Source organism: Carassius carassius, chromosome 34 (genome assembly GCF_963082965.1).
Source record: "Carassius carassius chromosome 34, fCarCar2.1, whole genome shotgun sequence".
In the NCBI taxonomy this organism is placed as follows: Eukaryota; Metazoa; Chordata; class Actinopteri; order Cypriniformes; family Cyprinidae; genus Carassius; species Carassius carassius.
The window spans coordinates 20,931,585-20,958,737 of NC_081788.1; the positions used below are offsets into that span (position 1 = coordinate 20,931,585).

The window sequence follows — 27,153 nt, forward strand, 5'->3', positions numbered from 1 at the left end:
TCTGTCTCACAATAGATTGCAAGCATGAGATGAACACAAGTGACATGAGTCCAGTAACAAGAAGATTACTAGTCTAGAAGAAAAAATAATGAGAAAAAAATATTCAAAACTATCTTGTGTCTGTTTTCTCAGTATTTTTGACTCGAGTTTGTGAAAAAGAAAGCTGCTGGATATGATTAATTTTAATCAACTTTGTCTTTGCACAGAATTCAGTTTTGGTGTGACTGCAGTGCATAGAATACTAAACATTCTGTTTGGCTTGACATTTTATATAGATGAACCAATTATGTATTTCATTTATACATACGTACATAGGCTATATATATATATATATATACGTGCAATATTTTAAAAATATACTTTTGTAATATAATTTTGTTATACAATAGTCTGTCAGTTAATTCATGACTGACATCACTCATTACATTCTGTCACCATACATTAAGATATAAAAAAACTTTAAATAAATGGCAGACGACATCTGCAACAAACGCTGTGAATGTATCCCTCTGACAAACCCATGTAATGTGTCATCACAGAATATCTGTTAGGATTTTACTGTTTACATTTCATTGTCCTTGTTCCATGTTGTTCTCTGGAATGCTTCACTGTGTTCTTTGGAATGAGGCCAGTGTTGCACGAAACTCCGGAATCTTTGAAATGTCCTGTGCAGTTAACTGTTGGGTTCCATTACACAATCACGGGGAACTCATCAAACCGTCCCTGAATGGGCAGCAAGCATGCGAAATGGCTAGAAATACACCCCTATGCTCCTGGCCTGACATTTTTAGAAATATTTTACCAAACTCATCTGAACATTTATAGTGAGGTGAAACAAAAACTGTTGTCTCCAGGGCAACACAGCTAAATGGTTACAAGAGCCCATCGTGTATTTTCAGATAGAGTGGGCAGTTAGGCCTCATAAGATTCATATAAATGAACCCACATTTGTATGCTTTTTTCTTTCACACCAGCCCCTGTTTATTGGTGAGGTGTGGGTTGCTGGTGGGTCAGTGGATGCTGTGTGTTCAGCACTCTGGTTGAGGTGAGATCTCTAATCTGCTCGCAGTTAGACCGCCGTGATGACCTCATCACAGACCACAGCTACCTTACCAAACAAGACCTTCAACTGTGGCATATAGACCAATGAGAAACTTTTCTATTGCTTTATCTTCTCTTTCCTAATATTTTACACAATGACAATAATAAGAAGTCAACTACAATAATAATAAATAAAAATCTTGTTTAAAACGCATGTGTGCGATTTCTTAGGAATTTACTTTTTTCAAGGTAATTTCACACACACACACACACACACACACACACACAGACACACACACACACACACACACATATATATATAGAGAGAGAGAGGGGAGAGAGAGAGAGAGATTACCTTTACGTTTTACTATTGTTGTTGTATTTTAGATTTTTACAACCTTAATTAATCTTGCTTTGTCATAAATAAGTCACATTATCTGATATTGTAATAATCGTATTGACCTTGAAGCATAGTCATGATGGTCCGTAGGAGTCCTCTCTGATATAATTTCTGTTTTATGATTCCTCCCTGCATGTTTGTCCAAGTTCATTAAACCACATTACTTTGTTTAGGAAGACAATTTTTTTAATTTTATTTTAATAAGCAGTGAAGCAGTTTTGTTATGCCAAACTACTTATGTATTACCCTGACATTTTCGATTTTATGTCATCCATAAAAAATTACAAAATAATTTGAATACAGAAATGAAAAACATGCTTATCATAGAAGAGGCATGTTCTAGTCATTGTATGTATAAATTGCATTTTTTATATTTCTGAATAATTTAAAAGATAATACCAAAAAAAAGAGCACAAATGTCATTGACCTAGCTACCAAACTCCCCTCTCAGCACAATAGATAGTTAGACTGGTCCAAACTAGCTCAATTTTTATCAGCACTGGACATCTACCAAGTTCAAATGACCTGTAATTGCATTTGCATTCACTAACATTGAGTCAAGACTCCATGGAGAGTATGTTTATTGAGATGCAAGTAATAATTGCTGTTGATTCGATTTGTACATGTGCCTGCGATTATAGCAAAAACAGTAAAGAAAGAGGCTTGGATTTGGGTGGCTGACAAAAGTCACCTAGGGCTCAACTTATTGTTGCATTTGGCACTTGCTGCATGGTTTTCTGCTCATGAAAAAAATAAGACTTTGGTGCTTTTAGACAGCTATATGATTGAGAATATGTAGACCATTAGGCTGTTTACGCTATATATGTTTATGCCGATAATGCTCTATATGGTGCTTTACGATATAGAATTATGGAGTGAAATCTTGTTACTGCAAGAACAAAAGCAAAGCTACTGTAAAGCCATTGTGTATTTGAAGCAATGGGCCGAGACTGAAGTATCCCATGCCATTAAAAACCTAGTCATCTTTTATAATAATGGATATGAACATGAAATAAACTCCAAGGCTATTTGCTGGCTGCTATCAGGACCTGCAATCAAATCACAAAGAAATGGAGACATGATGGTTGGCTTGTGACTGCAAGTAATTCGATTGTGCTTGATCACATGCAATGCAATCCCTCAGCTACAATATATGTCATTACCCAGAGATATCACATTGCACCTCGTATTGTGGCCTAATGTTGACGCCACTGTTCTTATTTCACCCAATCCCATGTATACACCTGGCAACCAGCGTTAGCCATGAGCAAAAGACAGGAACATTATTTTAGCATTGCAACTAAGAATGACGACTGCGCTGATTCAAGATGATCTTTGGATGCTTCTCTAGCAGGAGTAAAAGCTAAAAATGTCACTCTTCAAAGTTCTTTTCTGATAAACTGCCTCATTTCGTGTTCCCAACATGGTTTTGTGGCCCGGGTTTAAAGCAAATGCTCCATTTCAGAGCAGCAGTGTGGGATGAAAGCCAGGAAGAACAAATCTGTGCTTCTCTTTTGTTTATTTATTTGTTGTCAGTTACATATCGCTATCTTGAGAGAGCTTTACTTCACATCAAATGTGGAGAAGTGAACAGAGAGATGTTTCCTTCAAAGTTTCTTTGGCCTAATTTGATACTTTTCATTAAAAGGTCACAATAAGAAAAATAATAATGGGTAACTGCGAACCATTGGGGCTCAGCCAACTCAATTACCCCAACTGTGACAGCAGCAGATCATACTCACTTTGTGTGCAAGGGCCTGAATTATCACAATGGTTCTTATGCTCATGTATGATACACCACACACACACAAGTTTTCTTTTATTATACGTACACAATTAGTTTGAGTCATGTTGAGGAAAAGCTCATGAGATTATTAAAAGGGACTTTTTCAGGTGTGTTTATTATCTGTCTGATAATATCTAGTCATTCAAGTACATGCCCAAGGCATCTTCAGCTGATGAAGTCACTAACTTTTGCTTTACTGTTTGCACTGAACTGACTCATCTATTATTATCTAAACTCCTTACTTTAACTTGAGTATGATCACAGATAGCGGAATGACGAAAAGAAGAAGAGACAGGAGGAGAGCTTTGTTATTATTACCCTAACTGTCTTATGAAAATCTCATCTGTATACACATTTTTAAAAAACTTTTTTTTTATCTTTAGTTGAGATAATATGTAATTGTAAATGTGTGCATCCCATTGGCCCCAAAATGTCACAGAAAGGAATATCAAATTCAGTGTAAAGACAATGGAGCATAAAGCTGTACTAAAATATGAAAACATGGGAGCCCTCAAACACTAAAAAGACGTCTCTATTGCAGCTATGTATTATGAAACACACTTTATGCAAATATGTGAACTCAAATGCTTGAATTCATTGTCACTATCCAAAGTATGTCAGACTATAATTCATACAGCAGGTGTAATGTCGAGCGGATTCTGATTGGCTGTCTATGTTCTTTTTGTTCATCAGATGGAATTCATTCTTAAAGTGATTCTTTTTTAATGAATACTTTTTTAATGATTCTTTTTGGCATTTTCATTGTAATTGTGGTGTGGACTTCCATATTGTCAGAATTAAAACAATTACAGGTTGCAGGAAGGGATTATTGTCCCGCCCTCATGACAGTGCACACGTCATCAGAGAAGAAATCTGATTGCTAAAAAGAGAGAAATTTTAGATTACGAGGGCACGTACCTTTAAAAAAATGACGTTCATGGAGGAATCATTTATAATAAAAACTGTACCATGCAGCAGTATTCCATTAAATTAAAAATGTATAAATGAAATAAAATTAAACTGTCAACTTTGATTTCATGGTGACTTTAAAATGAGACCTTGCTTTGGTTCGCTTAAAGGGATAGTTCACCCAAAAATGAAAATTATGTCATTAATAATTCACCCTCATGTCGTTCCAAACCAGTAAGACCTCCATTTATCTTCGGAACAGAGTTTAAGATATTTTAGATTTAGTCCGAGAGCTCTCAGTCCCTCCATTGAAGCTGTGTGAACAGTATACTGTCCATGTCCAGAAAGGTAAGAAAAACATCATCAAAGTAGTCTGTATGACATCAGAGGGTCAGTTAGAATTTTTTGAAGCATCGAAAATACATTTTGGTCCAAAAATAGCAAAAACTATGACTTTATTCAGCGTTGTCTTCTCTTCCGTGTCTGTTGTAAGACAGTTCAAAACAAAGCAGTTTGTGATATCCGGTTCGTGAACGAATCATTTGATGTAACCGGATCTTTTTGAACCAGTTCACCAAATCGAACTGAATCGTTTTAAACGGTTCGCGTCTCCAATACGCATTAATCCACAAATGACTTAAGCTGTTAACTTGTTTAATGTGGCTGACACTCCCTCTGAATTCAAACAAACCAATATCCCAGAGTAATTCATGTACTCAAACAGTACACTGACTGAACTGCTGTGAAGAGAGAGATGAACACCAAGCCGAGCCAGAAAATGACTCGTTCACGAGTCAAAAACCGGTTGCATCAGTTTTGGGATCACCAGTAGTTCTTTCTGACAGTTCGATTCAATAAACCGGTTGAAGAAAACGTTTCACCGGTTCTTTTGCGCTCGACGTAATGGCGTCATTGGCGATGACTGCAAGCCTTCGGTTTACCTGGGCTCATAACATTAGCACAGAATCAGTTCAGAATCAATCATCAAAAGAATCAGTTCAGTTCAGAAGCTCTGTGTGTCGGTTTGCTTCACGCTGAATCACACATGTGCAGTATCATCAGCTCCTCGGTTCTCGAATCGGACACGTCTGACAGAAACGGTTCTTGACTCGTGAACGAGTCATTATCTGGCTCGGCTTGGTGTTCATCTTCAGTTCTCTCTTCACAGCAGTTCAGTCAGTGTACTGTTTGAGTAAATGAATTACTATAAATTACTATAATATTACTATAGATCAGTGACTGTCTTATAACAGACACGGAAGAGAAGACAATGCTGAATAAAGTCGTAGTTTTTGCTATTTTTGGACCAAAATGTATTTTCGATGCTTAAAAAAATTCTAACTGACCCTCTGATGTCACATGGACTATTTTGATGATGTTTTTCTTACCTTTCTGGACATGGACAGTATACCGTACACACAGTTTCAATAGAGGGACTGAGAGCTCTCGGACTAAATCTAAAATATCTTAAACTGTGTTCCAAAGATAAACGGAGGTCTTACGGGTTTGGAACAACATGAGGGTAAGTTATTAATGACATAATTTTGCGAATTGGGCGAACTAACCCTTTAATTGTGTAAAATATATGACGTTTTCATTGTCGCGATAGAATGTATTTTAATTTCTCATTTATAATGTATTGATATTTTTATGTATTATTATTCCATTTTTGTATATTTATATTTTATATTAAAACTTTTTATACTGCTTCTGCAGTGAAAAGATGACTTTATTTTGATGCATTTCAAGCTCGTTCGCTCGGTCTCCAAATTAAATTCACTTACATTGCCACTTTCGCCTCTAAACCAAGACTAATCCCCTCATCCAAGTATTGCTGATATATTTCCTAACCCCAAGTGATTTAACTACAAATTAATTCCGCTCCAGTCCGCAGCTCTATTCTGCGTCAGGTTTTGGCATTGACTTGCGTTTGAATGGCTGTGGGTGACAGACTTCCAACAGCGCTGAGAGCGCAAACGCGTGATCTTTCTCTCTCAGACCAAACGCCGTGGGCTACACACCAGGGATTGCTGGAAATACTACATTTCTACCAGACAACAAGAGTTCCCTTTAACGGGATTCTAGAAGCTGGACTCGTATTCGTAGGCAGCGACGCGCGCACCAAACAAACGAATGTGTCTCTTTTGGTCCACGCATTTAGGAGCGTACTGGCGCAGCACTGAATAACTACTGTAGCGGTGATTGATTAGGCAAGTGTTTCCAGCCCAGACAGAAACGTTTTTATAAGGCACAGCTGGTTACGCTGGCGCTTATAGCAAACGACTTCTTGGATACTGGATGGCTGTCCAAAGAAGAGTACATCGGCTGCAGGACCAAGCCAGGAATGCCATTTGTTCACGAATATCATAAACGAGCCTTGTTGCGCGGAGTTTTTTTTTTTTTTTACCCGGGGACAGGTGTTGTTGTGTACGTTGGGGCGGGGGGTTAGTTGTTGGGGCTTTGGACACAGTTGTCTTAAGGATGTCAGACCAGGGTTCAGATCTACAAAGAGACAGGTGCGATAGAGAGGAGTAGATTTCACGCGGACCCCTCCTCTCCTCTCCTCTCCTCTCCTCTCAGTCATTCTGGATAATAGTCCCGAGGAGGCGAGTCATTCACGGAGAACCGTGGCTCACCGTTTCCCGCGGCTGTTATCGGTAAGTGTACTGGTTTACCAAATTATAAGATTCTGTTCTGGATTGTAGTAGTTGTTACGGGATTTTCCTCTCCATCTCGCGATGATTGGTTTGGTTCTGCGAGCGCCTCTGAATTGTACTGTTTTTACACTTAAGGATATTAGTCTTAGAATATTGTTCATTGTAGACATGTTGTGATTTTTATGTTTAGACATGATTTAGAGAATTGTTGGTCGTTGTTCTGGTTTGTTTTTATCCATGAAATTCGGGTGTTGAAGCATACGGATGGAGGAGCAGAAATTATTAATTAACAATTGTTCACATTTTACAGTGGTTGTCTTGAAAATATAGGAACGTGTTGACACCAATATCACTTTACTTGCAGCATATTTGATCATTGTTACAATTAGTTTGAGTTCTTAGTTATGGCATTTTTTATCAAGTCTTAAAAGTTTGTCTTAATTCATTTAATTATCTCATATGCCTCGATTTATTATTTTAATGTAGCTTTTTGCTGTCAGGTCGACTGCATTTGAGCAGTTTTTACAAATGGATAAGTGCATTACTCAAAACTGAGTGTACTTTCTCCAAACTCCTCACACAGTTATCTTTTGTAACTTGACACAGCAATTAATCTCAAATGCACTTAAGTCCCCTAAACAAATGAACTCATTTTGCCATGGCCTGACTAACATTCACACTTATCAAAACACTGAGAATTACAAGATCTTCTTTTTAAACAGAAAACAGGAGTCTTTTGTAAACAAGAATGACAGCTCTTTGCTGTGTTGCATGCTGCAGTACAAGTAAAAAAAAAAGCACAAATTCCATGATTCAGCATGCTTTAATTTTTGCATATGGTGATTCCACAAAAAAATGTAGCTTTGATACTGTAAAACAAAAACAAATATCTTCTCATATCTGTGCAAAACATCCACCTTTAATCCAACAGACTGGTACCAGTATAGAAACACAATGCATCTATATCCATCTGAATGCCTTCTGTGTTCGTCCTGGAAAAATCTCTCTGCATGCCTGATCTGTCCCAGTCAGCCATGTTTACATGACTTTTCAAAGAACTGCCATTTTGAATTGATGATAATGAAATTGACAGAAAAATGTTGATTTCTCAATGAGAAATCATGTGGTAGGCCTGTATTTGGTTCGTTTTTCTTTCCTGTATAAATAGATCACAGATTATTAAATTGCTCTTGTACTTGCACTTGTACTTATATTTTTGAAACAGTTTTGAGAATGTGTAGACTCATATCGTGGTTGTCTGTGAGTGAGAAACGATTTCATGAATTTTGAATGATGTGGTCATTGCATACAGTAACAAAATGATTTACTGTTTATAGTCTGCAGGCTCTTCTGTTGTGCTGACTGTTTGAAGACTTTTGAAAATGCACTATATTTAGAAATGCAATTATGACTAAAACCAATTGTAAAAACTGTGAACGGTAGCCGTTAAATGGAACATAAATCTAGGTGTCACTGTTCTTTTTCTCATTCACCCTGTTTCTCATGAACTGATATATAGAGATGCACTCTTAAAAATAAAGGTTTCAATTATAACCTGAAAGATATTACTGTCAGATTTCATAGCAGGACCCATTTAAGTTTCACAGAGAGCTAGACTACTTAATCTGTTCTTTAGGAAGCCTATGTTCTTGTGCTTTTAGAACCCACACACTGATCTGAAGACCCTATAATGAAACATCAAGAAGTATTTTAGTCTACAAAGAACCACATAACTCATTTACAGTCCAATACAGTTTTTGATAGCCACCTTGAATCTAAGAGAGTGAGGTTGGTGGGTGTTTATGCATGTTTGTTTTACTTGCTGTGTCATCCAGGTGTTTGACCGTACACCCATTCAACAGCTGTTCATTTTCCACCATGTGGGTTGCATTGTTTCAGAATAGTATTTTTTATCTTCCTTTCTCAAAATCAGGGCGAACTTTAATGAATGGCTGGCTTTTCAGCACCGATCCGTCTGCTGCTTCACTGTGAGACATGTTTTTTTTGTCATAGTCCCCTGTTTCAAATTCAAATAGCCATTGCGCTGTCTTTTGTTATCCTTTAAGGTTTGTGGACTGGAAAAAGAGAAAGAAGGAGTGAAGTCCCGAAGGGTGAGAGCGTTTTGAAAGAACCTGGGAGGGAGAGCAGATGAGAAAGGAGGTGAAAAGTGGAGACAATGTCCTTTAGTGTAGGAAAGGTAAGATGTGGATAGGATAGCAGCCTGCTTTCTCCAGCAACAACTCTGGCTTATTGGACTGGAATTGTTCTTTTGAGGCAAAAACTGTCTACATGACTAAAGGTCTCAAGCACGATAGCAGTCATTAGAGCTGTTCAGTTTTTGCATTGTGAATTGGGTTATTATAATACATCTTCTTTGTTTGGTTTCAGTCCAGCTTAAGCACCACACCATAATTCATGATCCAGGGTGTCATTTTTGTGAGCGTGCCATTGACCTCTTCAAGCACACATACAAAACCACTCATTACACACTGAATTATCATTAACACCACAGCACACAATGTGTGATGTGCACAGGAAGTGTATGACTTGCAATAGATCGGTTTCAGTATTCCCTTTTTAACTCCAATTGTTGCGCAGAACAGTTTTTTGAGCTAGAAATGAAGCAGTCACTTGCTCTGTAGTTAGGTCAATGATGTATAAGAGTGCCCACAATCTTTTAAAACTTTTTTTTTAGTTTAAAACATTTAATTTCAGCAGGTTCTTAGAAAACTTTTACTATTTTCATAAAAAGCTTCAATTTGATAACTCTAAAAATGTCAAGTGGTGTAACTAACCATTAAGTAAAAATAAATAAATAAATAAAATTCAGTTTCAGTACAATACATGTGGTAGTACACATACATTATTTTCTGAAAAAGTTTTTTAAATATTCTTTTAAAATTGGTTGGAATTTTAATAAATAACTTGTATAAATTATATACATTTTAATAGACTTACTGACTTTGCCACACAGTCCATTTAAATCATTTTCTGTCAATTTTGTTTTTTTCTTTCTTTTCTTTTCTTTTTTGTTTGGACCCCATTTCTTTCAAAGAAATAGAATTATTTTTAAGCATTTTTTTTAATTTATTTTATATTTCCGATGGAGATTTCTTTCTTTTTTTATAATATCAGGACTTAGGAATTTCACCTTAACATTTTAGCCATGCTATCCCCCCCGTTCAGCAGAGCCGTTCTAATCCACAGCAAACACAGAGCTGTTTTATTACGAGCCTTAGATTAAGATGTGCAACTTTCCCAACATGCAGTGCCAGTGAGCTTGAGTTAACCTCCTGCTTACTTTATTGGGATGTAATTCGAAGGATATTCAAAAATGCGATTGGAAGGGATAAGATGAGGATGATGAAGGGAAATTGAGAGGGTGTTCCAAGTTTTCTTGAATAGGTTCCCTGTTCTTTTTCCCCCCAACAGCCGCACTTCACCCCTCAGTGGAAGTGTTGAGGCCAGTGTGCATAGTGAACAGGTGCTGTGGGCACAGGGGGCACACGCCTACAGTTGCCCTTGGGGTTTTGCGTCACCTGTGGCTGCTTAACCCCCACCCACAGACCCTTTTTGGGGCGGTCCTTTCCCGGAGGGGCACCGTTCACTCACACTCCCCAATGTTGGGCCCCTTAACTCCCTCAGTGTAAATGGTGTCCTCTTTATCGGTCTTTTACTGTCATCCGGTTTCCTTCCCTTTTCTCCATATCTCAAACCGTCCCTCTCAGCGTCCCTCCCTTTTTGGCACAGCGCTTGCTCTTTCTTTCTCTCCCTATGGTTTTCTGTCTCTCCCTCACACTTGTCTTGATGTCAGACCCTAAAGGACACTGACCACTGGGGCTCTGAAAGGAACAAATTGACTGGAACAATGTTCTCACTAAGCTTGTAGAGCTTGCTGAAAGACAAGGTGAGAAGCACGCTGGGCCTGCACAAAAATTGCAAGTTGAAATACCCACCCGATCTTTCACCAGCCTGGTCTTGCAGTTCCCTGTTTTCCCATCACACGTTTATGTCCGTTGAAGGTTAGTATAGAAGTCGAAGTGAGGGAGCAATAACGCATTAACCAGTGACCTCTAAAAACCTTATTTGCCATAATTCTTCTGACCCTGGAGGGTTAACCCTTCTCCTGGGGTGCTGGAGGTCATGGCTCCTCACATTAAAATGTAATGGAGCTTCTCTTCCATTCCTCCTCAGCGAAGATCCCTTCTCCCTGAAGTTTAATCACAAATCCAGTCTCTATCTACATCTTTTTCTTTTTCTGTTTCAGATTTTTTCTTTTTTCAAATGAAACATTTATTTCGTCCATTTATTTAATTTTCTCCCTTTTCTTTTTCTTTTTGTCTTTTTTGCTGTCTTTTTCTTTTACTTCCTGTCCTTGGGTTTCTTTTGCTTTCCGTCCCTTCCTTTTACTTCCTCTTCCTTTGACTTCTCCATTTTCATTTCCTTGTTCATTGTCCTTTTTCTTTCCTTCCTTTCCTGTTACTTCCTTTTTCATATATTTGTCCCTTGTCCTTTTTCTTTCCTTCCTTTCCTGTTACTTCCTTTTTCATATATTTGTCCCTTCCCTTCCCTTCCCTTCCCTTCCCTTCCCTTCCCTTCCCTTCCCTTCCCTTCCCTTCCCTTCCCTTCCCTTCCCTTCCCTTCCCTTCCCTTCCCTTCCCTTCCCTTCCCTTCCCTTCCCTTCCCTTCCCTTCCCTATTACTTGTACTTTCTTTTCCTATTACTTGTACTAGATTGTATGTGTGTGAATGTGTTTCACTGCTGCCTTTCTCATTCTCAGAGGCCCAGTCACATCCCTCTCGTGCAGTGGTGGCAGAAAGATTTGATAATGAGAGGAGATGCTGACAAGAGGCAACAGTGAGGAACTGGGAAAAACACTGCCAGTCAGAGAAGAAAGAGTGTGGATGGGACTGTAACCCATTCACTCACACAAGACCTGTTTACACCTTACATTACCATTCATTTCAGGTGATCCAGTCACAATTGGTCAAATGAGACATATCAGTGTTTACACCTGGTTTTTTATTTGCATCTCAAATATGTCTCCCGTGACCACTTGTGATCAGATTTCAAGGGAGGGTCTCTAATTTTGTGACTTGTCACTTCTTATGCTAGTGTATCGCTGAAAGTTTATTAAAGGGTACAAAAACTATTGCTTTCAAATATGCAACATATACTGGTCTGAATTTCAGATGAATGCTTTGCGTGATATGTGTTGCTGCTTGTTGATGTCAGTTAAACCAGAGAAGTTCTATGAATCTTTATGGATGTGTACAAATGAGCGTTCCCAGATTTTTCGTTTTGGGCGATTTCTTTTAAACCCATAATATTTTATTTTTATGATTAATTATTAGCTTTTCATCAACTTATGAACCCCCTGCTGTTCCCTCGTGATCCTTAGGGGTTTGCAAACCCCTGTTTGAGAGCAGGCTTTGACAGGTGAATGGCCAGTCCTTCACAACTTTAAGGACAATTTGCACTAAAAATAAGATAGGGCCACACGTTTTTGACTACCTCCAAATGTGGTTTGAATCCGATCAAAAATGTTTAGGACTTTGTTTAAACCCTATATTTAACACTGTACCCCTCATTCAAGATATTCTTAACACCAGGTCATATTAAACAGATTTACACACACTAAATCTCAGCTCAGGCTACATCTGTCTATCACTCTCTTGATCTCACCTTCACACATATGCATAAACACCCCATAAACAAAAATCCTCACATGGTGTTTTTTTGGCTGGCACTGCTCTGCAGCTGGTGTGAGAACACAGGTAGCCAGGAAGTGTGCATGTTGATGAGGAGGATGAAGCCATAGATGACTCTCTGAGCCTCTGAGGACACATTCCCATTTTTCTATGGCTAAAAACACCTGAGGATGTTCGTTTTACAGCATCTCTTTGTCCCCACAGAGGTGATTTTACCCAGAACACAATTCTGTCTTTCCTCTCAACTGGAAATCTGCTAGGCAGAGCTGTTTGCACAGTCCAGCGCCATTGTTAAATTAAAAACCACCTCTGTTTTTATGGACTTTCCTTTTCCTCCAATTTTCTCTTTTCTGTCTCTGTCCGAGCGCCTCATTCTCAGCCTCTAGGTAATTAACAGCGTACCAGATTCTGTGACCCGCAGGATGCAATCATGCATGAGCGAGGGAGAGACACTGAACAAAGTAGCCCTGAAATGAATGTGGGGCTCAAGATGGGAAAGGGAGAAAGAGGGAGAGGGCAAAGGACAGAGGGCAGGAGGAGAGATGCCAGACAGTGAGGTAATCCTTGATGAGAGCAGATGAGAAAACGAGCAAGAGATGGGCCTCTGGAGAGGGACTGTTGTTGTTTAACCGACAGGTGGGATGCTGGTGGCCGAAAAAGATTTAAATCAAGAACTAAGAGGTACCAATTAATGTATAGAAACCTCTGAGTTCTTGCACAAATCAACTCACAGAACCCATGCTGTGGACTGCATCTGGTGACTACCTCTCTTTCTTTGGGTGAATCTCACAAAAATGTATCACAAAACAACAGTAAGAAAATAAGATAAGATAAGATAAAATAAGATAATCTACTGCCTAAGAAAAATTAGGTGCAACTTTGACATTTATGTTTATTACATTTAAGCACATTTTCCCTCCAAATCCTCATTACTCTTAATGATGGTTCTCATTAAATTCTCATTACTGTAATATTGTTTTTTTTTTTGCTCTTTTTGTATGTTTTACATCTAAAAACAATCAATACATTATTTTAAATATATATATATATATATATATATATATATATATATATATATATATATATATATATATATATATATATATATATAACACCCAGGCATCAACACACACACACACTTATTTATATGGTATATAAGTAGGTATGATAGGAGTATACCATTTATTCTATGATCGGAATAACAAGTGTACTATAATAGGAATCCTGTTTATCTCTCAAAATCTTGTAAGATTGTCTTTCATAGTCAAATGGATTTCAAAAGATATGAGCTGTAAGATTGCAGTATGTAGACTGCTTGAATTTTCTTTTGGTGAACTGCTTTATTGTATCAATCATATTGCAATAAGTTTTAGTTGATTTTTCTTTGTAGTGTCATTAAAATCATATAGATTAATCTCTCTCTGGCTGTCTCTGCATGTTTAATAAAGTTTTATTGGCATGACTGCTTCAATACAGTACAATGTAGAGCTCTTCATAACTTTAACTATAGACATAATAATGTGCCAGCCGATTATAGATTCATAGTGATTGGACTTTATGGATGGTAAAAGAGAACACTTAATATTGAATCAGAGATGAGAAAATATCACTCTTGCTGAAGAGAATGGTTTGAGTGTGTGTGTGGTGGAGGCCATCTGGAGGCAACAGGTCTAGTATCAGCGGGCAGTTGGTGTAACACAGTCTGGTGTTCCCTTGGGATGATGTCAGACGCATGCATACACACACACACACACACACACACACACACACACACACACAGACACCATATGAATCATTCTGCCGTTCAGTTGAAACGCCCTGACAAAAAAGCCTAAAATCTTTGATGTTTAGTGTCCTCGCTTGTTAAGAGCACTTCTCCATGTGGGGAAAACGCACAGTAATTTTGTGCTTGCACATGTAAATAGAAGAGAGAGAAAATGGAAAGAGAGCTCTCATCCATTTGATTAGGGATTACAATTCTTGGTTTCAGATGACAATTTGCTAATGTATTTCAGATCAATTGCAGCACATTCACAGTGATGGATTTTGCTCTAGTGAAGAAGAATAATGCTAATCAATTTTTGTAGCCTTTATGTGTGTGTGTGTGTGTGTGTGTGTCATGGCATATTTGTTTCTTTTTATGTAAATGTTTTTCACCTTGGTGTGCTCATAAGGACCTGAATGGATTTGCGTTTGAATCATTTAGTGAGACAGAAGCCTGACTGCTCACCCTGCTGTCAGGCTTCTATGTTTCATCTTCTTTCAGTTCCCCCATGTGAATATTCATACCCTCTTTCAAGCCTTTTAATAACTTGTTTTTGTGGTCAGCATCAGAGGCGGCTGGCATTTCTGTGTCAGGCTGAATAGAGAGACAGAGAGGGAGAAAGAATGACAGATTTTCTGAGTTGAGCTGTAAAGCTTAGCTCAGCCATTAACATCAATAACTCCCACCTCAGCATGCTAAATCCTGCAAGCGTATCTTTGGTTTTGTCATTTTGCACTCAAAGAGCACAAGGGCACACTGTAAAACAAATTTCCCCCCCTTCTCTGACATTTTTTTTGCATTGAGCAGTAAACATTTCTAAACATCTTTTATGAAAAAATTTCATTTTTTCACCTTTCACATTTCTTTTTCCTTTATGAATTTCTTTATGAAATTCTTAACTAACCAAACAGTTATGCCTACCTTTGATCTCCACTGTATGGACAAAAAAAGTTTGAGATCTTTTTCAACATCTTAAAACAAGAAAAATATGAATTTCCAATGAGATCAGATGTATTTTCTAAAAACAAATCTTAATATTGCATGCCGTTGTGAGTAAGCGTAATGTTTGGATGTTACTAAAAAACATAAAACTTTGAACTCAATGCTCCAGTTGCCACTAGATTTCAACAGATAATTCCCTAAATTGAATTTAACTTAATCAAGTAATCAGTAAGTGGCATGCCAGAACCAAATTAGTCAAATTTATGAACGAGTCAGTTCTTCTTAGTGAATTGCATTCAGTTACAAATCTGAATCAATTCTTGAGTTAAACTCACCAACTTTGTTATTAACAGCTCCATGGAGGGCAAGATTATTAGTGAATAATAGCTTCATGCTATATGAATTACTTCTATGGTGTTGTTTTGTGGCAATAAATACCATTTCATATAGATTTGTGAGAGTGAATAAATAACAGTATTATATAAATGTATAAATACTTGTATTTTTTTTGCCCTATTATCTTAAAGAGTCTCTCTGTCCCCTTTGTCATCACACACAGACCTTTGGCATAAGAGAGCCTTGTATCCCGGGCAAACAGCCTGGCTATCATGTGACAAACTCTTCCCCTTAGTGCCGCAGGGACATCTCTCTCTCTCTTTGTACACGCACACACACACACACACACACACACACACACAATCACAGAATGATTGTTTATGCTTTGCTCGCAGGCTAACCTTTAAACAATTATCTACTTGCTCATTATAAATAGCATAGCATGTCACCCCTGCTTTATTTCACCCTCTCTCTCAGCCTGCCCAGCATCACTGTCGTCAAGGAAACTTGATACCGTCAGTGTAAACTCTAGGAATGATCTGCCGGAGACCATCGTCCCTGAGAACACTCTGCTCTGTCCTCCTGCCCCATGTCTGTCATGACTTTGAGGTCTGTGAGAGGTTACATGAAGCACAACACACTGTGGCATCAGGTCACCACATTAGCAGTGGTCGACATGAGGCTCCTCCCTGCGCCAAAGGAAGCCGCAAGGGCTGGTGTGGAAATACTGAGCAAATTGGCTGGGATATTTAAACCTTTCCAGATCATGCTAGGAATATGTTGTGGTAAACAATCCCGAGTGCTTTTTTTAATGCTAGGTTTATTGATGAATCTCAGTATGAGGGAGTTTAATTGCATAGCTGCAGGGTCGACTGCACAGTCTCTCCAACACGGGAGATCACTCCCTCTGCCAAATGTTAAGGACTGCACATGGGCTTTTAAGGCCGCTGCTTTTCTTTCTCTCACGCTGGCTTGTTTAGGGCTGTTTCACCTGCCTCTTTTCTTAAGACTGTCGTCGGTACCATAAGTGGGGACAACAAAGTTCCTCTGAAGCAGCATGGCAGAGGAGCAGCCTGGTGTTCACACTAGTTATGGGGGAATGGCTTTGGGCTCCTTGGGTCAGATTTCTCCTCTGTCTTATCTCTTTTTTTTTAGATAAGACTCTCTGATCAGCTGGGCCAGTTGTTTTGTTTTCACAACCACACTCTCGCTCTTTCTCTCATGTCCCCTTTTAGCATTTCACACGGGTCCACCGAAGGTAAACAATCTCTACGCTCCGATGTTTAGTTCTATAAATAAAATGTAAGCTAAACCTAACAAATACTTGAAAGTCAGATTTGTCAGCGGACTTCAAATATACAACACACCGGCATAATAAACCCCCGCTACTGAACACAAAAAGCACACACACAAGAGATGACAGAGTAATTACCAAGTGGCGTCCATAAAAAACACTAGAATTCCTCACTGTAAAAATTAATCGAGCCAAAATTTTTGATGAAAGTGAGAGATTATTCCTATGTATGACAGTATGGCTAGGGACCATTCATGGACTGTCTGATGCAGATTTCACATACTGTCAAGTATGTTCTTAATCACTGGCTCCAGTTAGGGTTGGGCATCGATTTGATTTGATTTTGATTCTGATTAACAAGCTCTCAGTTTCATTATTTTTCTCTAATTATTTTGATTCGTTTAATTTGGGTTAAATTTAATTTAAATGTTTTTGAATTATTACATTTACAATTAGTAATTTGAATTATTTTGACTTATTACAATTTCTTTTATTTCTGTGATGGCAAAGCTGAATTTTTTCATCAGCCATTACGCCAGTATTCAGTGTCACATGATCCTTCAGAAATTTTTTAATATGCTGATTTGGTAACCAGGAAACATTTATTATTATCATTGTTGAAAACATCTGCGCTTCTTCATATCCATCTATCTGTCTGTCTGTCTTTTTATCAATCTCTCTATATTATTTTGGAAAAAATACATATGGAGGAAGTTCTCTGTCAGCTATTGCTATGTATTATACAGGGAACCTTTAATAGTATGTTATGATTATATTAATATTAATAAAAAAAATAGCAACCAGGCCCAAACTATGCAGTTCAGTTGACATTTATTCAATAGACATGTAGTAATAATCAACACAACCAAACACTAACATTTATAGCAGACAGCATTTGAGTTGGAAAAATGTATATACGTCTTGTAATACATTAAAATATTCCATTACTATAAGGAATGATATACTGTAGGTTTTATTTGATAAGTATAAGTGAATTCAAATGATAAAGTATTTTTGTATGATTTATTAAAATGACTTTGCTAGTAAACACTGGAAATGCAAATGTGGCATTTATTGTGTCTTTGTCATCCATGTCGGAAGAAAAACTGTTTTTTTTTCCACATGTATCATTACATAACTGCTCACCTAGGAGCGGAGTTATTGGGAAAGAGCAATAGATGAGATAATGTGAAAGTGTGTGTTTGACTCTCTTTTGGAGACAAGTCTTCTGCATCAGCAGCAGCAGCGGATGCTGTGGCATTTTCCATATTTCTCCTCAGCCTCAGTCTCTTTCTCACCCCTCTGTGAGAGATTACTGCTGGTGGAGCTGTGTGAAGCTAAGGAGAGTTCAGACCTTAACCTGGAGGAGCTTCACTCAGTATGTCGCTTGTCTTTTATGTTTATACCCAATGTCAACATCTCAGCATTTTTAGTTCTTTCATTCTCGATCTCTCCCTCTCTTTAGACTAAATCTTTTTCTCTGATTTCTCTCATTTTTTTTTATATCGGAAAGATAAAATGACACTTTTTTTTCTTGTTTGCTTCAAATGAGCTTCTGTCTCTTTTCCTGTTTCTTTCTCCCTTTGTACCACAAGAACAAAGTGCCAGTTGCAAAGCACAAAGCTAAAACCCCTACGACCCTGTAGTTGTATTTGAACATAGACGTGCTGGTCTCTGGAGCCATGTGAGCCACATTTGCAGGCCGCTTTCATACTTAGGTTAATTAGAGGATTTATGTTAATGATACAAGATTTTGATTTGACAGGCCTCTCTGCGTTTGTACCCTGTAGGGCTGCATTATTATGACAGATTGTAATTGTGAAATGTTTCTGTTGATACTGTAATCATGATTATAACATTTGATTAATAGATCAAATGTAGTTGATTAGAAAGCTATTATCCAGGCAGATTAATTGCGTGATATTTAGTCATTTAGAGATTACCAGCACGTTTCATTTCCAAAAATTCCTAATCAGCTTTGTTCATTGTTTGTATAAAATATATATATATATATATATATATATATATATATATATATATATATATATATATATATATATATATATAATACAATATACCATTATAATATAGATGAATTGTTGTTTTTCACTTCCAAAAGCTGTACATTTAACAGCATTTTACTGTAAAATTACATGCAATGTCCCATTAGTTGTATTATAGTTTTTCACAGAAAATATTAAGGGAACAGGTTTTTACCAGAGCATTTCTATGATCATTATTTACAGTAGTTTTTTTGTACATTGTGTTTTCAAGTACCAATTCATTTTTTTCATTTTCATGCTAGGCAACTGATAGCATGTTCTCTATGCATGCCACTCATCAAAAACAAGCTGAGTACTGTGTTTCTGAATTAATTTATTGCTATTTTGTACATCAGTAAATCAAGACCAAATTGAAAGTGCCTAAATTGGTTGACTTCATGTTGGCCTACTTGGCAGCAGAAAAACAAAACTGTTGTTCACATTTTGAATAAATTATACAAAGTGAGCAACGTGAAGATGTCAGAGCACTCTCATCACATTACAATCACTGAAGTCACTGCAGGTTAGCACAGTTTCACTCAAGGTTTAGGACAGAAGTTAAACATAAAACAAAGTATAATGATTGCTAATAGTCTAGTGGCCAGGGTGCAATGATGGATGTAGAACTTGCCTTGGTGTGATTCTGGGCATTGGAGCTCAATGTTCATCCTGGCTGGGATGTCTGGCTCAGTAATGAAGCAGCAGGGCTCTCGCCTGTCGCTGTGAGGGTCTTTTCTGCTGTACCTAGCTGCTTCTTGACAGCCCGTTTGGCTTATGAGATCCCTGCGGAGAATCCCTTGACCCACTTAGACAACTTGCGGTAAGTAAGAGTAAGTAAGGTGCTGATATTTTTAAAATCTGGAGTCCTTTTCTTGAATACAGTGGACAGCGTTGAAGACATAAGCATGCTAGATTAAAGTTGAAATATTGCTGTGATTACAGGGAGGGGTCTCGTATCCCAGACTGACCGTGTAGACATGGGAATGGACATGTGAGTCTGTTGTGTATTCAGGTCTGTTAGCCCGCTAAACCTTTCTGATTAATTCTTTCCAAGCCGAATCCTGAGAGAATCACCTCTCTCCTTAATCACATTCTCTTTCTCTCTTAAATGGTGCAGGTTTATAAAAACTCTTTGCCTTTTGCTATCTTAGCTGAACAAAACTGGATGTGCCACCATCAATGTGTGTCAAACTAAAATTGAACATACTCTATGAAAGTATGCAAATTAAGATGTTTCTAGCTACAAAAATGTGTTAAATACACTTGATAATGCAACACAAATACCATTCAAAAGTTTGAGATGGATAAGATTGTTTCTCTTGCTCTACAAGGCTGAATTTTTCCCATCAAAAAATAGATGTAAAACTATAATATTACAATTTAAAACGACTCCTGTATTCTGAACAGCTACATTTTCATCAGCCATTACTGCAGTCTTCAGTGTCACATGATTCTTCAGAAATCATTCTAATGCTGATTTGGTGATCAATAAACTTTTGTTGTCATTTATCAATGAAATAATGTTGGTGGAAACACTGATATTTTTTGCACAGAGTATGTTTCCAGCCTTTCTTTGTTATGGTTGTCAGATTCCAAAGTAAAAAGGCCTAACTTCTTGATGAGGACTCTGCTCTCCAGGGATCCAGCTGAGCTGACCTGAAGCAATTTCTCTGCATTGCATTACCATGCTCATTAATGATAGTGATTAGGACCATGAACAGCGGCTAAATCTTGACACTAGCATACAGAGACTGGAACAGGACTGTAATTTCTTAAGTCACACTCTATCTGATATTAGCCATGTTCGATAACCGTGTCTGATATTAGGCATAACTGGTAACCAGGCCCACACAGAAACTGCATGAAAAGCTCCAGATTTCCACAAAATTAGACCACCCACTGCTCATTTTATTGAATATTTTGACTAATTTGATCATTATTTCAGCTACCATTAAGAGTTCAGAATTCTCTGTCGGCACCATTCTAGAAATTTTCCTCCCAAATCAGTGCTAAAATGTCCACAGATACTTTCTGGGTCTGCTGATAACTTGATATCTATTTTATTGGCGTAGATTTAAATTAGGTCATGAATACACTTCCAGCATGTATACTTGGTAAAGTGTTTAAGCACGTTTAAGAGATGAGATCTGGTGGCGCTGAAAATGGAGATTGATCCAGAAAATGAAGCAACATTTTTTCTAACAGAGTCATGCTGATGTATTTGCACTTTTGAAAGTTAATAATGGCTGTATTGTTTTATACATCCAATAAAAAGCAGCAGGTGTAATGTCCTTTATCATTTGATGGCAAAGACCTGAAGAATAAAAACCCACCCGCTTTCTCACTGCTCAATATGTGACTTTAAAGAGGCTTGGAGACATGGCAAATGCAAAAACATAAATGCGCTGTTTTAGGTAAACAGTTTTATGATGCTTAACCGTGCTTAAAAATGCAGATATGAAAAGTGAGCCTAAGAACGCAGGAGGGAAAGAGAGATGCGCCACGTGCAGGCTGCAGGAAATGGGGTTGTGTATTTTGATACAAACATGGAACACACACAAATAGCCACGTTATTTCAGGAAGCATTGTCTGTTTTTTCTGCTCATAATAGCATGAGGGAAAATGCTCTGGGCCCAATTGGGACAATCACGTGGTTTTAAGAGTATTTTGACAGTAATGACACTGCTTTACATAGAGGACAACATTATCTGCTGGCCATTACGGAACCGACTTAATATAACCAGATAGAGTAACCCTATTGAAACGGCCCAGGAAGAACTAATGCTGCCAGGACATGATACAGTTAGGCTTTGTAACAGTAGGGCAGCCTGATTTTAAGACACACTTAGGGGGCAGGGCACTTGGGGCTGATGCCCAGGTTAACAGTGGTCTGGCTTCAAGAGAAGTCCCAGAGTAGTTCTGTATCTAACCAGTGACCTGATTACCACCAATTAAGTACATTGCATCAGTGCAGCCATCCGGGGTGCCTAGAGAGGACCCTGGGTAGGATGTCTAAATGTGCTGTTTGTGCTGATTTAGAAAGACACTGGTTGGAAAACTCTGGAACTCTCTTCTGGGGATGGAGGACCTGGCCATGAGGCTGTTTAAGTCCCTTGCTGTGTGTGTGTGTGTGTGTGTGTGTCCTCTCCTTCAAGGGTTTTCAGTTGTGTTGAGTGCCTCTATTAGACCTTGAGTCTTAGATAGAGAACCGTAACTCATTGTTAGGTTTTTCATTTGCATTTTAATGCTATTTTCAGATGTATATTACATGCCACACCAGTTTTAGCAGTTTTAAAAGTGGCTTTGATGGTTAGTTTTTATTTCTGTTTCATACTTCAAATTTAGTAAGCAAGCCTTTTGAGGTAGGAGTCTATATCTGTATTTACACAGGCAAATGTGGGAAGCAGTGTCTACTGGACAGAAGACTTTCTTGTGGTTTACATGCAGTTTAAAGGGGTAGTTATTGCAAATATTACAATTCTATACTCACCCTCATGTTGTCCCAAACCTCATCATATAGGAATACAAAAGGAGATGGAATAACTGTTCCTCTACAGCAGTGATCTCAAATTCAGTTCCTGGAGGGCCACAGCTCTGCACAGTTTGCTCCAACCCTAATCAAACACACCTGATCCAGCTTATCAAGGTCCTCAGGATTACTTAAAACTTCCAAGCAGGTGAAAGTTGGAGCCGGTTAGAGCTAAACTCTGCAAAGCTGTGGCCCCTCCAGGAATTGAGTTTGAGACCACTGCTCTAAAATAATAGTCAGTGTGGTCCAATATTGACTGACTTTCTTGATGTGGGGAAAAATCATTTTAATTTTTGGGCAAACTATCCCTTTAAACCAATTTATGTTTTTGAGAGATCTAAAATCTAGTTTTTAATTTTCAGATGTTTTTGCCACTGCCATGGCAGTATATCAACCAAAAAATGCTGAATTACATCACCTTAAAGGGGTCATATGATGCTTTTTTGAAGATCATTATTATGTTGACATGCTTAAAATAATTTTTTTACACTATTTTTCAAATACTGTACATCTGTTGTAGGTCCTCTATGCCCCACCTTTCTTAAAGGCATCATTTTCTACAAGTCTCTCCTTCCGACAAGAGCAGTCTGCTCTGATTGGCCAACTTACCAAGTTTCATGAGCTCACCCTTACATCTAATATGAAAGTGAATAGCATGCATTTTTTGGCATGCTTTCCTGGGGGAGGGGTCCGGGCCCGGAGCATAGCCCGAACCCAAAAAACTCCCCCTAATTTGGGATAAAAATAGATTAGAATTGAGGAGTTGGGATGGAGGAGGGATGCCGAAAAACTGTCGTACGACAGGAGGTAGGAAGGCTGCATATATATACACTTGTTGTGCTAGTTAAGATGGTTACCTAAACGAGATGCACCTGTGCCAAATTGGATGATTATCTGATCGTGCTCCTCCCGAACTTTGTTAATAAAACCTCATGCATTGTGATTGGCCCAACACCGGAAGTACTCATCGGAAATGTAACTCCCCTTTCCATAACCGTGAGCTTCATCTTTCAAAATAAATGTAAAGACAGTTAATAATGTCCTTAATTTTACCATCAGTTCAAGCCCGAAAGGGGAACAGAGTGGCGTGACAGATACAGTGATGAAGCTCGTATGTGTTTTCAGTACACAAGCCACAGATGGTTAAGACAGCTGACTCCACTGTGTGACCCTGTCTCTCTCTATCTCTCAAACACACACACGCAAAATGCAAAACTCCACATTTGAACATTCAATAGCAAATACTTAAACTAATAACAAAACATATTTACCGTAGCTGATTCAGAAGCGCCAGATATTCATAGCAAAGTCAAAATTACCTCCTCTCCTAGGTTCACGAAACGGTCTTCCATAAAATGCATTACTGTTCTGTTGTAAGTAAACTTAAAGATTCTTAAATGCATCTACTTTTGTAAGGCCAAATAAAGTGCTTTTGCTTTCTCCTAGATACACACAGCATCTCCCTGACATGGCTGCTTCAACATTAACTGTAGTTACTGGAACCATGCCTTCTTTCTTTGCGTGAACATTTGGGCGGCATTACACAAATATTTCCACATAGTGTTGTAGACATGGGGTGTGTTTGAATGAACCATTTTAGGGGGGCATGGCAGAGTCTTAACTTTGAAGAATATCTCTTCGGATTTGAGACTAGTAGTCTTTGCTACTTTACAGATCTTCTATATGCACCAAGAGCTTGAAAAAAACGAAAGAGAAAGGAAAAATTTAAATCCCATCATATGACCTCTTTAAACTCATCTTTGCTCCTGAAACAAATCAATTGCTGTTATCTGTCAGCTGTTGCAATCATAGATTTTGGACGGTTTAAATGCACAATTTTTTAATTGTGCGCAATATTTTTTATTTTTAATGTTGAAGTGTGGAATGAAATTAAAAAAACCTCTTTGAATTTGCCGCTGCTCTTCTGGATGACCAAATCATTGCATGAAAGTTGCTTACATCAAAATGAAGAGTGATCTGCAGGTTCCTGGCAGTCGTTACGATTTCATTTCTGTCCGCTTTTGTTATCCGTATCACCATCATCTCAAGCCATATCGGCTGCAGGATGTCTTCACCCAGACAGATGCACAAGTCAGACTATTCTGCCATGCATTGAGTTCTCTTTCAAAATGACTTATTTCATGTTTTTTTTTTTTTTAGTTTCTGTTTGGTTTGAAAGTATTATTTTATTGCAGGCTACAGTAATGTTTTCTGATAACTTGTAGTGTATATAGAGAGGTTTGTGTGATTGTGTTGGAGTCTTCAGCATGAGCTGCATAGTTTCTCAACATTCAGAGGTCTGTTTTGGAAGGACATAGTGTGATTTTGGGCAGGAAACATGAATGAGCCTCTGGTGAGGGTTATGATGAAGGGTGAGGGAAAGTGAGGTTGGAAGAGAGTTTGAGTTTGGGACTAAGGGGGCTATGCACTTAAACAAGCACACACATCCTGGAAGTCGTGTTCCTGAGGAAAAGAGGCTGATGTCTCTTAGTCAGACCATTACTGAGAATCATCATCATTTCCAATCAACCCTTGGAAGGAGTGTTTGAAAATGTGAGATAAAGTGTGGGGGTGTAACTGAATGTATATTTATTGCAATAAGAAAAGACTCATTTGTGTGGAGTGAAACAAGAGCACTTGGATGGGTTTGATAGATTTTTAGCTCTGACTCCGGAACTGAGGAAGCCCCAGAGACACTCGTTACTTAATTAACCACAAAATTAGATGAATGATAAACAGAATAGAGAGACGTCCCCCCCCCCACTAGATACAAGATCTCTGACTGAGTTGCAGGCTATTTGCTGATTTGTCTACAGAAGGATATCTGCTTTAGCCCTAGGCACAATTACGCTGTTGGTGTTAAAACAATATTGCGGCTTTGAAGTCTAAAGCCTTTTTTGTATGTGAAACTTCTGATGATCACATTAAATAGCTCTGATTATAGTACGGCTTCATCAACAGAAATTATGGAGGGATATGGGGTTATTTTAAGTGTCTAAACTGTTTATAATAAAACTGCACTCAGGTTTCCCTGTTCCAGTTTGAACCGCATTACCCATGTGGATTAGTTAACTATAATAAAATAAAATGCATAAAACGAAATGCTGATTCTGAGGGGAGAATTCACAAAGTAATGAAGTTTATTCACACTTTCTGTGTTGTTTCAGCATCAGTTGTGCTAAAAGTATGCAAATCAAGTAACTGCACTAACATGACGAAAAAATCGGATGGAACAGGAATCGTCTTTTAATCGTTTCAGTCACTCCGTGATGTTAATATTCAGATTATCGGTTGATTAATATGGGTAGAGGGCGTATTGATTTTATGTGTATGAAAACGAGGATGTGAGGGATAGATTTAACGGCTTTACAATGCCAAGCACTGTATAAAGGTCCTAGATAATAACTTTCAAACTTCTATGGCAATTTTTGTCTGCTGGAATTTTTTTGGAAAAAACATTTTTTGACAGATAATTTGATTGATGTCTTATTGTTAAACAAAAGTACAATCTGTTGAACACAATATACTACTTCCTCTTACAGCCTTGTTTTTTTTTTTTTTTTTTTGTCAATTTTAATATGGCACTACCTTGATTAAGGTCTGTTGGATTGAATATTGGGTTCCATAAGATGCTTTTAGATCAGTTAACATCAGTTAACTGCTGCACAAGGACTCTAAAGGAAGTTAAACAACAGCCCAGTAGTGTTGGCTCCACCACAGACTCCTTGTTTGTACTGTATTTAACATTATTTATACAGATTATTGCTTTATTAATCCTTACAGGGACAGTTAGTGGCCTTCTCAGATCATTAAAACCGCAGTTTATTAAAATGTGGACATTTCCACTCAAAAATAATGGCTTCTGCTGCTGTAGTTTCACTTCAAAACCATGTGTAGCTCTTAACCGCATTTACATTCTCTCTGGCCTTGTACCATTGCATAGTTTTAGGAGTTGACAGTTGCATTTAAGTTTGGAAATTCCTTTTATTATCACTATTTTTTGGTTTGGAACGGAGAAGTTACTTCCCAATGTGCAGTTGAAATTGTGATAAGAAACTAGGACACCAATAGTTTAATCTGTTGCCGTTGGCTAATTTTTGAGTTAAGCAAAATGAGTGTTTGTCAATGTAATAAGGTATATAAAAAGATATTGACAGTGTTTTATATTCCTTAAGTGGCTGTTTTTAAATTGTATAGACTAATTGGAGTGATGATGACACATATAACACATATCAGACTTCATAATAATACACAAACCTGTATTATAAAAAATTTTTTTTGCAGTGCACCAAAACACAAGTAAATTTTTCAGTTTGTCAGTTCTGTTCTATACCAAACAGTTTAAGGAATCTGCTTTTAAAAGTTCAATTAGTAAATTATCGTTGACTGAAGTATTCACAAGGGGAGTGACACCATATTTGGTTATTGTGTGTATGTGCGCTCTGTTTGACACTTTTGAGGAGATTTAATTTTGTAATGATTTGGGGGAAACCCGGCTTAAGTCATTAAAACTCTTTTCTGTACGTTGTGCTTTTAATAAACATGAGATGTATTAGTATGCACATACACATGAAGGAGCAACCCAAATTAACTTCTTTCAAGAACCCCCTATGCAAATAGACTTTGAAAGCTGGGAGAGTGTGAGAGAGGAAGATAAATACTACAATGGTATTAGACTTGTGTGGTCAAATTGAACTTGACCATTGATAATGTATCTAGGCTATGGGCCACTTTCCATCAC

General features: G+C 37.8%; 1 protein-coding gene across 1 annotated transcript in view; it reads left to right on the forward strand.

The window, feature by feature from the left end:
- Positions 1-6,409: 6,409 nt before the first annotated feature.
- The window catches only part of LOC132114708 (semaphorin-6B-like), a 126,507-nt gene continuing 105,763 nt past the window's right edge, over positions 6,410-27,153 (forward strand). The window contains exon 1 of the mRNA XM_059522982.1: positions 6,410-6,793. The gene's annotated coding sequence lies outside the window, so the exon portion shown is untranslated. The remainder of the gene's footprint in view (positions 6,794-27,153) is intronic.